Raw genomic sequence first — 17,201 nt, forward strand, 5'->3', positions numbered from 1 at the left:
AGTTAGTCTGTTTTTCTTTGTTGCTATTGGGAGTACTCCACACTTGCACTCTTTGTTGAACCATGGGGGAACCACTTTGTATGCAAGTTAGTTCCTGGCCCTATAAGACTAATGATGTGGTTTTTGAATATTCAATTCATACAGTATATGCTGTATAATGCATAAGGATATCTTATTAGTATTAGAAATAGCAATATTCCATATGAAGTAAAGTTCAGGCTCATGGTGGGCGGTGAGAACGTTTTTGCCTAATTTGCTTTTTACTGATTCATTTCCATTTGTGATCCAAATTAACACTTTTGCACTATGCATGTATCTTTCAGAAAACAGATTCTCACCAGATTTTGCTCTCACTGTGGTAAAATGAAAGTAAAATCATCTGATTATTAGTATTATTCGGAAAAGTCTTATAGCTAAAATTTCTGTCACTTTTTGTGTTTTTCTCAGAAGTGATATTTTTTTAATTATTGCTTTACAGCCTTTAGGTGGATTCACATGTCCTTTTCTTTTGTGGACTGATGGCCTACAACTAAGAAGCAATGATGTCCAAGTGTGGTGGGACCAAGCTTGCACATGTCAATGAATGGGTCAGTGATATAGCATAAAACAGCATAGCTGTGTGAATTCTGCCTTACTAGCATAAAATGGGTGAAAGACCCTTGAGAAGTTCTACAACAAAAGCACAGATGCATCTCCAAAATGGCAAAGCCTACCTATGGCCTCTTTCACACTAGCGTCGTGCACTGCACGTCGCTATGCGTCGTTTTGCTGAAAAAACGCATCCTGCAAAATTGCTTGCAGGATGCGTTTTTTCTCCATAGACTTTTATTAGTGACGCAGTGCGACGCATTGCCACACGTCGCAACCGTCGTGTGACGGTTGCGTCGTGTTGCGTCGGACCGTCGCCACCAAAAAACGTTGCATGTAACGTTTTTTGGTGTGTCGTCTGCAGCATTTCCGACCGGAACTCCGCCCCCGCCTCCCCGCACCTCACAATTGGGCAGCGGATGCATTGAAAAACAGCATCCGCTGCCCCCGTTGTGCGGCGCTTGCACAGTATGCGTCGGTGCGCTGCAACGTCGCATTGTGACGTGCAGTGCACGACGCTAATGTGAAAGTAGCCTAAGCTGCATTGGATGTCATTCAATTTTCTTCACAGGCAATGACTTAGCTGGGTTGTCCACTTTGAAAAAATCTTGGTCCTCAGGTGTAGTTTGTTATAAAAATAAACAAACTGTGTTTTACTTACATTCCCCAAGTCCAGCGCTAGATCTCAGCCATTGATGTCCAGTATTTGCTGACATTTCAATGAGCTTAGTGGCTCTGCCCTTGTAGGCAGAATTTCCTACTCAAAGCAGTTGAGCTCACTGATGTCCCAGCCAATACTGGGCACTGAGAGCAGCACCACACTGGACCTGGGGTTGGAGTGTAAAGTGTGTGTTATTTTTTTAAATGCACCATTTTCTGAAAAGGGACAACTCCTTTAACTATTCCCTTAATTATTATTCTAGCTACAACAGGATGCCCAAACTTTCTCCCCTACTAACAGTTTAGTAGACAAACAGAGTCCCCCTCTACCCCATAATCATCCTTTTGAAAGTGCTTTGATAAGGACCTACACTGTACACATCTTCCTAACGTGGTAGGTACCATCTGAAATGATTACACCTATATTTATGTAATCTTTTCATTGGATAATCTACCTTTCTTACCTTTCATCTCATATAGATTTGCGACTTTATTACAATGAAACCTCAATACAGACATTGTACAAAATAAAAATTATATATCAATGGCAATTTGAGCATCAGATAAAGATGTGGTCATTAGTGATGAGCGAGTATACTCGTTGCTCAGGTTTTCCCGAGCGCGCTCGGATGGTCTCCAAGTATTTGTTAGTGCTTGGAGATTTAGTTTTTCTTGACGCAGCTGAATGATTTACAGCTGTTAGCCAGCATAAGTACATGTGGGGGTTGCCTGGTTGCAAGGGAATCCCCAGATGTATTCAAGCTGTCAAGCAGCAGCAAATCATGCAGCTGAGGCGACGAAAACTAAATCTCCGAGCAGTCACATATGCTCGGAGACCACCCAAGCGTGCTCGGAAAAGCCGAGCAACGAGTATACTCGCTCATCACTAGTGGTCATCTTCTACTGATAACTATTTTGAATTGCATCGTGATGCTTTGAAGCATAGTGACATGTTCTACAAAGTACTTATGCAGCAAGAATACCTTACTAAACTAAACAAGTTGCCCTAACTGTTTGGTACTCTGCAGCATAGTCTTCATTTCTTGTGCAAGTCTTTCAGAGAATAAAGTCTTAACCTCCTGCTGATCAGTTCCATCTTCAGCTAATGGCTGACTTAAAAGGAATCTGTCAGCTGTTTTTTGCTATGTAATATAGTAGGGACAGAGACTCTGATTCCAGCAATGTATCAACTAGTAATACTGGATGCAGCAGTTATGATAGAATCACAATTTTCTCTGCTTCAGATCTTGTAGAGCTCAACTGATAATCCCACCCAAACTACGACTTACTGTGCACAATGTATAGCAACAGAAAGCTGCCAATCAGAATTGAGGGTTTGGTTGGACTATCCTGCACGAGGCAGCTTGTTCTTTAGTGATACTCTCCTGCTGATAAAATGCTAACTGTTTTAAAACAGCTAGGTAAGTGGCACATCTCTGTAATCAGGCTCTCTTCCACTTCATCATGGTGATCTCGGATTACATAGTAAAAATCTGCTTACAGATACCCTTTAAGTCTCACACCTTAGTTAAATGGTTGGGGCTTAGCAAAATTTTGTGCCACTGCAGAAAAAGCATAAAAGGGCAACTTCAGTTCTAGCCAGTTGTCTTGCAGGCAGACAAAAGAAAGTGAAGAGATGGAATCTAGCGAGACTCCATGGTCACACAGTGAAATTATTTTGTTATAAATTTATCAGTTTTAATTGTAACATAAGACTAAATAGGATTTAAAAGAAGGAGATTAAGGGAGTAAGTGCTGGGATACATATATGTCTGTGCTTTTTCTGTATTTAGTGTAATCTGTAGTGTTGAGCATTCCGATACCGCAAGTATCGGGTATCGGCCGATACTAGCGGTATCGGAATTCCGATACCGGGATTCCGATACTTGCCGCGTATCGGATACCGGAATCGGAAGTTCCCAGATTCAAAATGCAGAAATTCAGCCAATGAGAATGATTTCAAGTGTGGGCACATCCTGTTCAGCATGGAGGGCATGAAACTACTGGCAAGGCTGTGATTGGCTGCTGAAATGATGTCATGATGCAGTTTAAAAGTCGCTGGCGCCATTTTGCGATCACTCTGCTGTGAATTCAGTTAGTGACAGGACGCTGTTTGCTGACTGAGGGACAGTTTAGAGATAGCGATTTGCTTCTTTGTGCTTTCCAAAGGCTAATTTAGCAACCGCTGTGTTCACCTACTATTCACCTTCCTTTTGCCTTGTAGCGCTGTTTTCACAGCGATCTGCAAGGTCTCTCTGTGTGTGTGTGTGTGAGTGCAGCCCACTCTCTAGTCTGAGTGCAGCCACATAGGCCATCCATAGCTGGTTGTATTCAGTTCAGGGAGGGTGGTTCATTGCCTCATACTGTCCTTTTTTTTTTTTTTTTTGAAGTAGTGCAGGCTGCTGCACATTTTTTCCAAAAATTCCTATTAGTGTCTTTCCACCCGTCTCCAGCTAATTTGTGGAAAAACACTACATAGGATAAAGTAGAGGAGGGTTTTTGGGCCTTGCAGCGCCGTTTACGGCTGTCTGCACGGTCTCCGTGTGACTGCAGCTCGCCCTGTAATCTGTGAGCAGCTATAGCCTGGTTGTCTCCAGCTCAGGGTTTTTCACTGCGTCATACCGCCAAATCAATTTTCTTTTTTTTCAAAGTAGTGTAGTCTGCTGCTAATTTATTTTAAAAAATCCTATTAGTGTCTTTCCACCCGTCTCCAGCTAATTTGTGGAAAAACACTACATAGGATAAAGTAGAGGAGGGTTTTTGGGCCTTGCAGCGCCGTTTACGGCTGTCTGCACGGTCTCCGTGTGACTGCAGCTCGCCCTGTAGTCTGTGAGCAGCCGTAGCCTGGTTGTCTGCAGCTCAGGGTTTTTCACTGCGTCATACCGCCAAATCAATTTTCTTTTTTTTCAAAGTAGTGTAGTCTGCTGCTAATTTATTTTAAAAAATCCTATTAGTGTCTTTCCACCCGTCTCCAGCTAATTTGTGGAAAAACACTACATAGGATAAAGTAGAGGAGGGTTTTTGGGCCTTGCAGCGCCGTTTACGGCTGTCTGCACGGTCTCCGTGTGACTGCAGCTCGCCCTGTAGTCTGTGAGCAGCCGTAGCCTGGTTTTCTGCAGCTCAGGGTTTTTCACTGCGTCATACCGCCAAATCAATTTTCTTTTTTTTCAAAGTAGTGTAGTCTGCTGCTAATTTATTTTAAAAAATCCTATTAGTGTCTTTCCACCCGTCTCCAGCTAATTTGTGGAAAAACACTACATAGGATAAAGTAGAGGAGGGTTTTTGGGCCTTGCAGCGCCGTTTACGGCTGTCTGCACGGTCTCCGTGTGATTGCAGCTCTATCCGTTGTCAGTTCAGCCCCCAAAAAATAAATAAATAATAAAGTTCACCAAACACACCAGTTACACACCACTTTACATTTGTGTAGGCCACATTAGCTCATATTCAAGTCTAGTCCACACTTTAGAAAATTAGTGTGTCTTATACCTGTTAGGAGGAGTTGCTCAGGAATAAGCACACAAAGCCGTTAGTACTTTTCTGCTTATCTTTATCAGTCAACCAAGATGAAGAAGGCAGTGAGTAAGGCACGTGGGCGTGGGCGTGGGCGCGGAGCAGGGAGGGGATGTGGGGATTCTGTGCCTGCTGCGGGCACCGGTGAGTCATCAGCACCCACTTTCACAAGGGAACAGTCGTTCATGCGCAGCTTTGTCGCCGAGCGCCGTACACCGCTGCTGCGTGAAGACCAAATTGAAGCCGTTGTGGGATGGATGGCAGCTAATGCATCAACTTCCATTAGTGCCACATCCTCTCAGACACAGAGCACTGGAGAGCAGCCATCTGTCTCTTCACCACCTGCAAAATTGCCCAGGCAGACAGAGATCCCAGGACAGGAGCAGTCTCTACTTCTGTTCTCTGAATCATCTCTTGGCTTGGAAACAGGGGGCCAGCCAAGCAGCATTGGAGAAATGGAAGAAGAGGCAGGGTGCAGTGATGCCCAACCGCTTTTTCTGTCTTCCTCTGAAGAGGCGGGTGGGCCAGTGGCTCCGGTCACCACCTCGCAGGCCGCATCAGCTGATGATGACACTCAGGTGCCACTTACTGGTGCGTGCTCTGCTGCTGAGACTACCCAGGAGGAGCAGTTGGGGGCAGAGGGTAGTGTAGATGATGAGGTCCTTGACCCATCTTGGCGTCAGGGACAGGAAGGTGGTGGGAGCAGCTCTGAGGAAGAGATTCCCCGTACGGCCCAAAGAGGGAGAGGGAGGGGGAAGACTGCGGATCCTGCAGCCTCCGCTTTGGCACCCGTAAGGAGCATGTCTCTTCCAAAAGTCAAAAGGGGGGCTCCCAAGACTTGCAGTGCCTGGTCCTTTTTTGACCCAGTTGCAGATGACATTTGCTATGTCAGATGCAAGGTGTGTCATCAAAAAATCAAAAGAGGTCAAAAAGTCGCCAACCTCAATACCTCCAACATGTGGAAACATGTGCGCAACAGGCACCCGGCGGAGTTAGACAAACACACTGAAGAGCTAGGCCAACCAACAGCGGCAGCTACCACCTCTTCAGCTCGTGTTGCCTCTTCCTCTAGCTCACACGCAGCTGGTTCGGCTTCCTCCCAGGATCGCCGTGGAAGAACCTCTGGCCCTGTTGTCCAGAGACCCGCTGTCATTCCACCCGCAGCACCACTTTCCCAGTCATCCACACACTCCCAGCCCAGTCTACAGCCATCGGTAGTACAGGCATGGGAGAAAAGGCGGCCTTTCTCGTCAAACCACCCACGAGCACAGGCTCTGACTGCAGGCATTGCCAAACTTCTGTCACTGGAAATGCTGTCATTCAGGCTGGTGGAGACTGACAGCTTCCGTGACTTGATGTCATTGGCAGTCCCACAGTACAATGTGCCCAGCCGCTTTTACTTCAGCAGGCAAGCCGTCCCTGCCCTGCACAAGCATGTGGAGGGACACATAAAACACGCGCTACTGAACGCCGTCAGTAGCAAGGTCCACCTCACCACCGATGCGTGGACCAGTCAACATGGACAGGGGCGATACCTTTCCCTCACTGCCCATTGGGTTAATGTAGTTGAGCCGGGTACAGACCGTGCGAGTGGCGCAGGACGTGTCCTGCCCACTCCAAGGATTGCAGGAATCCATTCTGTACGCATTGACTCCTCCTCTTACACCAGTTCCTCAGAATCATCGCTGCAGGAGCCGTCACAGTCCACCTCCACATGGACCCGTGATGAACGTGTACCTGTTACGACCGACATGAGCACAGCCGTGGCCAAACGTCAACAGGCCGTCTTGAAATTAATTTTTTTGGGGAATCGTAGCCACACAGCGCAGGAGCTCTGGAATGCCATCAAGCAGGAGAGCGATGTGTGGTTTGAGCCAGCGAATCTCCAGCCAGGCATGGTAGTGTGTGATAATGGCCGAAATCTGGTGGCAGCCCTGGGCCTCGGCAACCTCACTCACATCCCATGTCTGGCACATGTGCTCAATTTGGTCGTGCAGAGTTTTTTGAGGGACTATCCGGATCTTGATGCACTGCTGCACAAGGTCCGCCTAGAGTGTGCTCACTTGCGGCGTTCCAGCACGGCAAAAGCGCGCATTGCGGCTCTGCAGCGCCGACACCGCCTGCCGGAACATCGCATCATATGTGACCTACCTACCAGGTGGAATTCCACGTTACATATGTTGGAGCGGTTGTGTGAGCAGCAGCAAGCTGTAATGGAGTACCAGCTGTATCAGGCGCAAAAAAGTCGCAGTCAGCGCCGTACAGACTTCACAACCACAGAGTGGGCCACTATGAAGGATGTCTGCCAGGTTTTGCGTCCCTTTGATTATTCCACGCGGATGGCGAGTGCAGATGATGCACTAGTCAGCATGACTGTCCCCCTTATCTGCCTGCTTGAAAAATCACTGCAAGCGCTAAGGGATGATGTTGTGGAAGAGGTGGAGGATGAGGATTCACCACTTCCATCATCTTCTGGACAGTCAGCGCCACGTGGTTCCTCACAAACGCGTAGGCAGGGGACAGTTTGTGAGGAGGATGAGGAGGAGTCAATGGAGGAGGAAGACATCCGTCCAGAGGAGGGAGTTACACAATTGTCCAGTACTCAGTGTGTACAGCGAGGGTGGGGTGATGACGAGCGGGCAGAGATCACGCCTCCAGCTGGGGACAGCGTTTCTTGGGCAGTTGGCAGTCTGCAGCACATGGTGGATTACATGCTGCAGTGCCTGAGAAACGACCGCCGCATCGACCACATTCTCAACATGTCTGATTATTGGGTGTTCACCCTCCTCGATCCTCGCTACCGGGACAACGTAGAAAGCCTCATCACACCGTTGAACCGGGAGCGAAAAATGCGGGAGTACCAAGACACACTGGTCAGTTCCATCATCTTCTCCATTCCAACTGAGAGAAGTGCTGCTACTGCATTCCAAAGCAGCTCAGTGCGTCCAGGCAGTGGTGGAGGCTCTGCACAAAGAGGGAGCAGAAGCAGTGCCTCTGCCCAAGGCAAGACCAGTATGGCCCAACTGTGGCACAGTTTTGTGTGCCCCCCACAAAAGTCTACACCATCACAGACGGCTCCAGTCAGCAGGAGGCAACGGTTCCGTCAGATGGTGACAGACTACATGTCTTGCCCTCTTGCTGTACTCCCAGACGGCTCTTCCCCTTTCAAGTTTTGGGTCTCAAAGCTGGATACATGGCCAGAGCTAAGCCAGTATGCATTGGAGGTGCTGTCTTGCCCTGCGGCCAGTGTATTATCGGAACGTGTCTTTAGTGCTGCAGGTGGTGTACTAACTGACCGTCGCATGCGACTATCCTCCGATAACGTTGACCGGCTTACTTTTCTGAAAATGAACAAGGCCTGGATCTCGCAGGAATTTGCCACTCCTCCTCCTGATTAAATAATTAGGTCACTGTATACGTTATCCAGGTCTCCTGTTGTGTTCATCTTTCTACCACCTGAACTTAAATTCCTGGGCTCCAACACCGCCAGTTGAGGCTCAGACGTGCCGTCTGCACAGTCAAAACATACGACCCAGTGTTATTGGGTTTCAGTAACGTCAGCTGATCCCCAGCTGTGTAGCCGGCAATGTGTCATGCGACCGCCACGCTGACACAACAACTGAAATGTAAGGGAATCTGTCCCCCCCCCCCCAAGGCGTTTGTTACTGAAAGAGCCACCTTGTGCAGCAGTAATGCTGCACAAGGAAAAAGGTAGCTATTTTGGTTTTGCTCCTTGCACACGCAAAACTTAACACTTATAAAATGTGTCCACTGATACCGTAAAACCGTCCCGGAGGTGGGACTTTCCTTCGTAATATGACGCAGCACAGCCGTCATTCCTACCCCCCCGGCGCCGCGCCCCGGCTCCTCAGCGTTGTTTGATTCCGTCCCGGAGCCTGCGCTGTTATGTTATCCCGTGGCCAGGCACACTTAGCGCTGCCCGTCTTCTGGCATCATTTGGTGTCAGGCTGGCTGCGCCTGTGCGGCCACGCTGGCCGAGAGCCCGCCTCGCAGTGTCTTCTGATTTAATCCCACTGGGGGCCTGGGATCTATGGACATGCGCAGTGCATATCTGAACCTCCACCTCTCACTCATCTCCCTATGGCTTCTTCAGACTGTTCGGTGTCAGCTGGTCCCTAATAGCATGCCACGGCCGTGACACCGCACAGTCTGAAAAAGAAGCCGTAGGGAGGGGAGTGAGAGGCGAGGATATGCACTGCGCATGGCCATGGATCCCAGGCCCCCAGTGGGATTACATCAGAAGACACTGCGAGGCGGGCTCTCGGCCAGCGCAGCCGCACAGGCGCAGCCAGCCTGACACCAAATGATGTCAGAAGATGGGCAGCGCTAAGTGTGCCTGGCCACATAGGCCATCCATAGCTGGTTGTATTCAGTTCAGGGAGGGTGGTTCATTGCCTCATACTGTCCTTTTTTTTTTTTTTTTTTTGAAGTAGTGCAGGCTGCTGCACATTTTTTCCAAAAATTCCTATTAGTGTCTTTCCACCCGTCTCCAGCTAATTTGTGGAAAAACACTACATAGGATAAAGTAGAGGAGGGTTTTTGGGCCTTGCAGCGCCGTTTACGGCTGTCTGCACGGTCTCCGTGTGACTGCAGCTCGCCCTGTAATCTGTGAGCAGCTATAGCCTGGTTGTCTCCAGCTCAGGGTTTTTCACTGCGTCATACCGCCAAATCAATTTTCTTTTTTTTCAAAGTAGTGTAGTCTGCTGCTAATTTATTTAAAAAAATCCTATTAGTGTCTTTCCACCCGTCTCCAGCTAATTTGTGGAAAAACACTACATAGGATAAAGTAGAGGAGGGTTTTTGGGCCTTGCAGCGCCGTTTACGGCTGTCTGCACGGTCTCCGTGTGATTGCAGCTCTATCCGTTGTCAGTTCAGCCCCCAAAAAATAAATAAATAATAAAGTTCACCAAACACACCAGTTACACACCACTTTACATTTGTGTAGGCCACATTAGCTCATATTCAAGTCTAGTCCACACTTTAGAAAATTAGTGTGTCTTATACCTGTTAGGAGGAGTTGCTCAGGAATAAGCACACAAAGCCGTTAGTACTTTTCTGCTTATCTTTATCAGTCAACCAAGATGAAGAAGGCAGTGAGTAAGGCACGTGGGCGTGGGCGTGGGCGCGGAGCAGGGAGGGGACGTGGGGATTCTGTGCCTGCTGCGGGCACCGGTGAGTCATCAGCACCCACTTTCACAAGGGAACAGTCGTTCATGCGCAGCTTTGTCGCCGAGCGCCGTACACCGCTGCTGCGTGAAGACCAAATTGAAGCCGTTGTGGGATGGATGGCAGCTAATGCATCATTGTGTCAGCTGGTCCCTAATAGCATGCCACGGCCGTGACACCGCACAGTCTTTAGAAGCCGTAGGGAGGGGAGTGAGAGGCGAGGATATGCACTGCGCATGGACACGGATCCCAGGCCCGCGGTGGGATTACATTAGACGACACCGCGAGGCTGAATCTCGGACAGCGCACCCGCACAGGCGCAGCCAGCCTGACAGCAAATGATGTCAGAAGACGGGCAGCGCAAAATGTGTGCATGGCCAAGGGGTAACCTAACAGCGCAGGCTCCGGGACAGATTCAAACAACGCTGAGGAGGCGGCGCACGGCGACAAGGGGGTAAAAATGACGGCTGTGCTGCGTCACATGACAAAGGAAAGTTCCACCGACCGGACGGTTGAACGCTGTGAGGGGACACATTTCATAAGTGTTAGGTTCAGCATCTGCAAGGACCATAATTAAAAGAGCTAAGTTTACCTTTTCCAGCATTAGTGCTGTACACGATGGCTCTTCCAGCTACAAACGCCTGGGGGGGGGGGTTAAAGGTTTCCTTTCAACTTGCTCCAGTGCAGGCTTCGGCCTACACTCCGCTCCCCCTGCTCCTCCTGCTGACCCTGGGCTCTAACACCGCCAGTTGGGGCCCAGATGTGCTAGCTGCACAGAGAAAAACACCTCGCCAATGTGTCAGTGGGGTCCAGCACCGCCAGCTGTTCCCCTGCTGTGTAGCCGGCAACGTGTCCTGCAAAAGCCACGCAGACACAAGAACTGAAATTGAAGGGAACCTGTCCCCCCTCCCCCAGGCGTTTTTACGTTATCCAGCCACCTTGTACAGCGGTAATGCTGCATGTGTGCAAGGTGGCTCAGAAACGTATTCTCCTCGCACATGTGGAACTGAAAACACGTCTGAAATGTGTCCTCTGTGTGACCATTTAACCGTCCCGGTGGTGTGACTTTCCTTTGTAATGACACGCTGCAACCCCCTTGGTAGCGCTGCCCGTCTTCTGGCATCATTGTTTGGCTGGCTGCGCCTCTGCGGCCGCCCTGACCCACACAACGCCCCTCGGTGTCTTATTTATTGGGACTGCGAGGGTGTGATTCATGGGCAGGATCAGTGCATCAGTTCGCCTGTCCCTCCTCTCCTTCCGCCTTCTTCGGACTGTGCGGCTTCATGGCCGTGGCATGCGATAAGGGATCAGATGACGCCGCACAGTCTGAAGCGGGTGTAAGGACCCGAGTGTGAGAGGCCAACATATGTGCTGCGCCAGGCCCTGAATCCCAGCCCCGCAGTGTTTTAACAATGTTAAGACACTGCGGGGCTGGGATTCATGGTCATCGCGAACCGCACCGGCCGACATTACATGATGCCAGAAGATGGGCAGCGCTAACGGCGCTAGGCCAGGGGATAACACGACAGCGCAGACTCCTGTACAGCAAATAACAACGCTCGGGAGGCTGCACCCAGCACCAAGGTGGGATTCTTGACACCTGTGCTGCGTCTCATTACAAAGGGAACTCGCGCCTCCATTACACAGTTTGACTGTATAAAGGGCTGAATGTTATACGTGTTCCATTCAGCGTGTGCAAGGAGAAAAATTACAAGAGCAACCTTTGACTTGCGCAGCACTGCTGCTGCATAAGCTGTGGCTCTTCTACTTTGTAACCCCTGAGGGGGGGTTAAAGGTGACTTTTGAAATCGGTTCAATTAGGCTTCGGCCTACACTCTGCTCCACCTGCAGAGCCCGGGCTCCAACAACGCTAGTTGCTGTCCGGAAGTGCTGGCTGCACAGAGCCAAACACCTCGCCAATGTGTCAGTGGGGTCCAGCACCGCCAGCTGTTCCCCTGCTGTGTAGCCGGCAACGTGTCCTGCAAAAGCCACGCAGACACAACAGACCCAAAGCTGCCGCCAGTGCAGGCTTCGGCCTACACTCCCCTCCCCCTGCTCCTCCTCCTCCTGCTCCTCCTCCTGCTGTCCCTGGGCTCTAACACACCGCCAGTTGGGGCCCAGATGTGCTAGCTGCACAGAGAAAAACACCAGCCAATGTGTCAGTGGGGTCCAGCACCGCCAGCTGTTCCCCTGCTGTGCAGCCGGCAACGTGTCCTGCAAAAGCCACGCAGACACAAGAACTGAAATTGAAGGGAACCTTTCCCTACTCCCCCAGGCGTTTTTACGTTATCCAGCCACCTTGTACAGCGGTAATGCTGCATGTGTGCAAGGTGGCTCAGAAACGTATTCTCCTCGCACATGTGGAACTGAAAACACGTCTGAAATGTGTCCTCTGTGTGACCATTTAACCGTCCCGGTGGTGTGACTTTCCTTTGTAATGACACGCTGCAACCCCCTTGGTAGCGCTGCCCGTCTTCTGGCATCATTGTTTGGCTGGCTGCGCCTCTGCGGCCGCCCTGACCCACACAACGCCCCTCGGTGTCTTATTTATTGGGACTGCGAGGGTGTGATTCATGGGCAGGATCAGTGCATCAGTTCGCCTGTCCCTCCTCTCCTTCCGCCTTCTTCGGACTGTGCGGCTTCATGGCCGTGGCATGCGATAAGGGATCAGATGACGCCGCACAGTCTGAAGCGGGTGTAAGGACCCGAGTGTGAGAGGCCAACATATGTGCTGCGCCAGGCCCTGAATCCCAGCCCCGCAGTGTTTTAACAATGTTAAGACACTGCGGGGCTGGGATTCATGGTCATCGCGAACCGCACCGGCCGACATTACATGATGCCAGAAGATGGGCAGCGCTAACGGCGCTAGGCCAGGGGATAACACGACAGCGCAGACTCCTGTACAGCAAATAACAACGCTCGGGAGGCTGCACCCAGCACCAAGGTGGGATTCTTGACACCTGTGCTGCGTCTCATTACAAAGGGAACTCGCGCCTCCATTACACAGTTTGACTGTATAAAGGGCTGAATGTTATACGTGTTCCATTCAGCGTGTGCAAGGAGAAAAATTACAAGAGCAACCTTGGACTTGCGCAGCACTGCTGCTGCATAAGCTGTGGCTCTTCTACTTTGTAACCCCTGAGGGGGGGTTAAAGGTGACTTTTGAAATCGGTTCAATTAGGCTTCGGCCTACACTCTGCTCCACCTGCAGAGCCCGGGCTCCAACAACGCTAGTTGCTGTCCGGAAGTGCTGGCTGCACAGAGCCAAACACCTCGCCAATGTGTCAGTGGGGTCCAGCACCGCCAGCTGTTCCCCTGCTGTGTAGCCGGCAACGTGTCCTGCAAAAGCCACGCAGACACAACAGACCCAAAGCTGCCGCCAGTGCAGGCTTCGGCCTACACTCCCCTCCCCCTGCTCCTCCTCCTCCTGCTCCTCCTCCTGCTGTCCCTGGGCTCTAACACACCGCCAGTTGGGGCCCAGATGTGCTAGCTGCACAGAGAAAAACACCAGCCAATGTGTCAGTGGGGTCCAGCACCGCCAGCTGTTCCCCTGCTGTGCAGCCGGCAACGTGTCCTGCAAAAGCCACGCAGACACAAGAACTGAAATTGAAGGGAACCTGTCCCCCCTCCCCCAGGCGTTTTTACGTTATCCAGCCACCTTGTACAGCGGTAATGCTGCATGTGTGCAAGGTGGCTCAGAAACGTATTCTCCTCGCACATGTGGAACTGAAAACACGTCTGAAATGTGTCCTCTGTGTGACCATTTAACCGTCCCGGTGGTGTGACTTTCCTTTGTAATGACACGCTGCAACCCCCTTGGTAGCGCTGCCCGTCTTCTGGCATCATTGTTTGGCTGGCTGCGCCTCTGCGGCCGCCCTGACCCACACAACGCCCCTCGGTGTCTTATTTATTGGGACTGCGAGGGTGTGATTCATGGGCAGGATCAGTGCATCAGTTCGCCTGTCCCTCCTCTCCTTCCGCCTTCTTCGGACTGTGCGGCTTCATGGCCGTGGCATGCGATAAGGGATCAGATGACGCCGCACAGTCTGAAGCGGGTGTAAGGACCCGAGTGTGAGAGGCCAACATATGTGCTGCGCCAGGCCCTGAATCCCAGCCCCGCAGTGTTTTAACAATGTTAAGACACTGCGGGGCTGGGATTCATGGTCATCGCGAACCGCACCGGCCGACATTACATGATGCCAGAAGATGGGCAGCGCTAACGGCGCTAGGCCAGGGGATAACACGACAGCGCAGACTCCTGTACAGCAAATAACAACGCTCGGGAGGCTGCACCCAGCACCAAGGTGGGATTCTTGACACCTGTGCTGCGTCTCATTATAAAGGGAACTCGCGCCTCCATTACACAGTTTGACTGTATAAAGGGCTGAATGTTATACGTGTTCCATTCAGCGTGTGCAAGGAGAAAAATTACAAGAGCAACCTTTGACTTGCGCAGCACTGCTGCTGCATAAGCTGTGGCTCTTCTACTTTGTAACCCCTGAGGGGGGGTTAAAGGTGACTTTTGAAATCGGTTCAATTAGGCTTCGGCCTACACTCTGCTCCACCTGCAGAGCCCGGGCTCCAACAACGCTAGTTGCTGTCCGGAAGTGCTGGCTGCACAGAGCCAAACACCTCGCCAATGTGTCAGTGGGGTCCAGCACCGCCAGCTGTTCCCCTGCTGTGTAGCCGGCAACGTGTCCTGCAAAAGCCACGCAGACACAACAGACCCAAAGCTGCCGCCAGTGCAGGCTTCGGCCTACACTCCCCTCCCCCTGCTCCTCCTCCTCCTGCTCCTCCTCCTGCTGTCCCTGGGCTCTAACACACCGCCAGTTGGGGCCCAGATGTGCTAGCTGCACAGAGAAAAACACCAGCCAATGTGTCAGTGGGGTCCAGCACCGCCAGCTGTTCCCCTGCTGTGCAGCCGGCAACGTGTCCTGCAAAAGCCACGCAGACAGAAGAACTGAAATTGAAGGGAACCTTTCCCTACTCCCCCAGGCGTTTTTACGTTATCCAGCCACCTTGTACAGCGGTAATGCTGCATGTGTGCAAGGTGGCTCAGAAACGTATTCTCCTCGCACATGTGGAACTGAAAACACGTCTGAAATGTGTCCTCTGTGTGACCATTTAACCGTCCCGGTGGTGTGACTTTCCTTTGTAATGACACGCTGCAACCCCCTTGGTAGCGCTGCCCGTCTTCTGGCATCATTGTTTGGCTGGCTGCGCCTCTGCGGCCGCCCTGACCCACACAACGCCCCTCGGTGTCTTATTTATTGGGACTGCGAGGGTGTGATTCATGGGCAGGATCAGTGCATCAGTTCGCCTGTCCCTCCTCTCCTTCCGTCTTCTTCGGACTGTGCGGCTTCATGGCCGTGGCATGCGATAAGGGATCAGATGACGCCGCACAGTCTGAAGCGGGTGTAAGGACCCGAGTGTGAGAGGCCAACATATGTGCTGCGCCAGGCCCTGAATCCCAGCCCCGCAGTGTTTTAACAATGTTAAGACACTGCGGGGCTGGGATTCATGGTCATCGCGAACCGCACCGGCCGACATTACATGATGCCAGAAGATGGGCAGCGCTAACGGCGCTAGGCCAGGGGATAACACGACAGCGCAGACTCCTGTACAGCAAATAACAACGCTCGGGAGGCTGCACCCAGCACCAAGGTGGGATTCTTGACACCTGTGCTGCGTCTCATTACAAAGGGAACTCGCGCCTCCATTACACAGTTTGACTGTATAAAGGGCTGAATGTTATACGTGTTCCATTCAGCGTGTGCAAGGAGAAAAATTACAAGAGCAACCTTTGACTTGCGCAGCACTGCTGCTGCATAAGCTGTGGCTCTTCTACTTTGTAACCCCTGAGGGGGGGTTAAAGGTGACTTTTGAAATCGGTTCAATTAGGCTTCGGCCTACACTCTGCTCCACCTGCAGAGCCCGGGCTCCAACAACGCTAGTTGCTGTCCGGAAGTGCTGGCTGCACAGAGCCAAACACCTCGCCAATGTGTCAGTGGGGTCCAGCACCGCCAGCTGTTCCCCTGCTGTGTAGCCGGCAACGTGTCCTGCAAAAGCCACGCAGACACAACAGACCCAAAGCTGCCGCCAGTGCAGGCTTCGGCCTACACTCCCCTCCCCCTGCTCCTCCTCCTCCTGCTCCTCCTCCTGCTGACCCTGGGCTCTAACAAACCGCCAGTTGGGGCCCAGATGTGCTAGCTGCACAGAGAAAAACACCTCGCCAATGTGTCAGTGGGGTCCAGCACCGCCAGCTGTTCCCCTGCTGTGCAGCCGGCATCGTGTCCTGCAAAAGCCACGCAGACACTTGCTCTTGTACCTTCTGCTCCCCATCCTGGTTCCAGTACCGTCAGCTGGTTCCGGGCAGAGCCTTTGGCTTAGGTGCCTCCCTTTGGTATCCGAGTTCCACCAACGTCAGGTGGTCCTTGGTAGTGCTTTCAGGCACGGGTACCTCCTGCTTAGTAACCGGGTTCCAGTAACGTCAGCTGGTCCTCGGTAGTTCCATTGGCTCTTGGACCTTCGGCTACCCATCCGGGTTCCAGCACCGTCAGCTGGTTCTCGGCAGTGTCTTTTGCTCTTGTACCTTCTGCTCCCCATCCTGGTTCCAGTACCGTCAGCTGATTCCGGGCAGAGCCTTTGGCTTAGGTGCCTCCCTCTGGGTATCCGAGTTCCACCAACGTCAGGTGGTCCTTGGTAGTGCTTTCAGCACAGGTACCTCCTGCTTAGTAACCGGGTTCCAGTAACGTCAGCTGGTCCTCGGTAGTTCCATTGGCTCTTGGACCTTCGGGTAGCCATCCGAGTTCCAGTTCCATCAGCTGGTTCTCGGCATTTTCTCAGCCTTCTTGTACCTTCTGCTACATTTCCAAGTTCAAGAGACTAAACACAATGACCCAGAAGACCACCCCTAAGATGACGACGACACCAGAGACGACAACCACCGTGATGACGACGACCCTGGAGACGATGACCCCGAAGACCACCCCGATGACGACGACCCCGGAGACGACGACCCTGAAGACCACCCCGATGACGACGACCCCGGAGACGACGACCCTGGAGACGACGACGACCTGGAAGACCGAGAAGCAGAAGAACAAGAGGCTGCAGAACAAAGAGCAGAAGAACATTAAGCATAACACTAAATATCAGAGCAAAAAATATTATCTAAATTATAAGCAGAAGAAGACTAAGCAGTGTATGGGGGTGAGTCCGTTCCTCCTCGTGGTGCCCCTGGATAAAGCCTGATG

The 17,201-nt window shown here is 51.5% G+C and overlaps 1 protein-coding gene and 1 long non-coding RNA gene across 9 annotated transcripts in view; one reads left to right on the forward strand and one right to left on the reverse strand.

Moving 5' to 3' along the window:
- NTRK2 (neurotrophic receptor tyrosine kinase 2) overlaps positions 1 to 17,201 on the reverse strand; it is a 348,034-nt gene that overhangs the window by 292,162 nt on the left and 38,671 nt on the right. The window lies entirely within an intron of this gene.
- Positions 1 to 17,201, forward strand: part of LOC143759581 (uncharacterized) — a 32,404-nt gene that overhangs the window by 7,998 nt on the left and 7,205 nt on the right. Inside the window, exon 3 of the long non-coding RNA XR_013212236.1 lies at positions 479 to 587. This is a non-coding gene — a long non-coding RNA (uncharacterized LOC143759581). The remainder of the gene's footprint in view (positions 1 to 478; positions 588 to 17,201) is intronic.

The sequence above is a fragment of the Ranitomeya variabilis genome, chromosome 1 (genome assembly GCF_051348905.1).
Source record: "Ranitomeya variabilis isolate aRanVar5 chromosome 1, aRanVar5.hap1, whole genome shotgun sequence".
Classification (NCBI taxonomy): Eukaryota; Metazoa; Chordata; class Amphibia; order Anura; family Dendrobatidae; genus Ranitomeya; species Ranitomeya variabilis.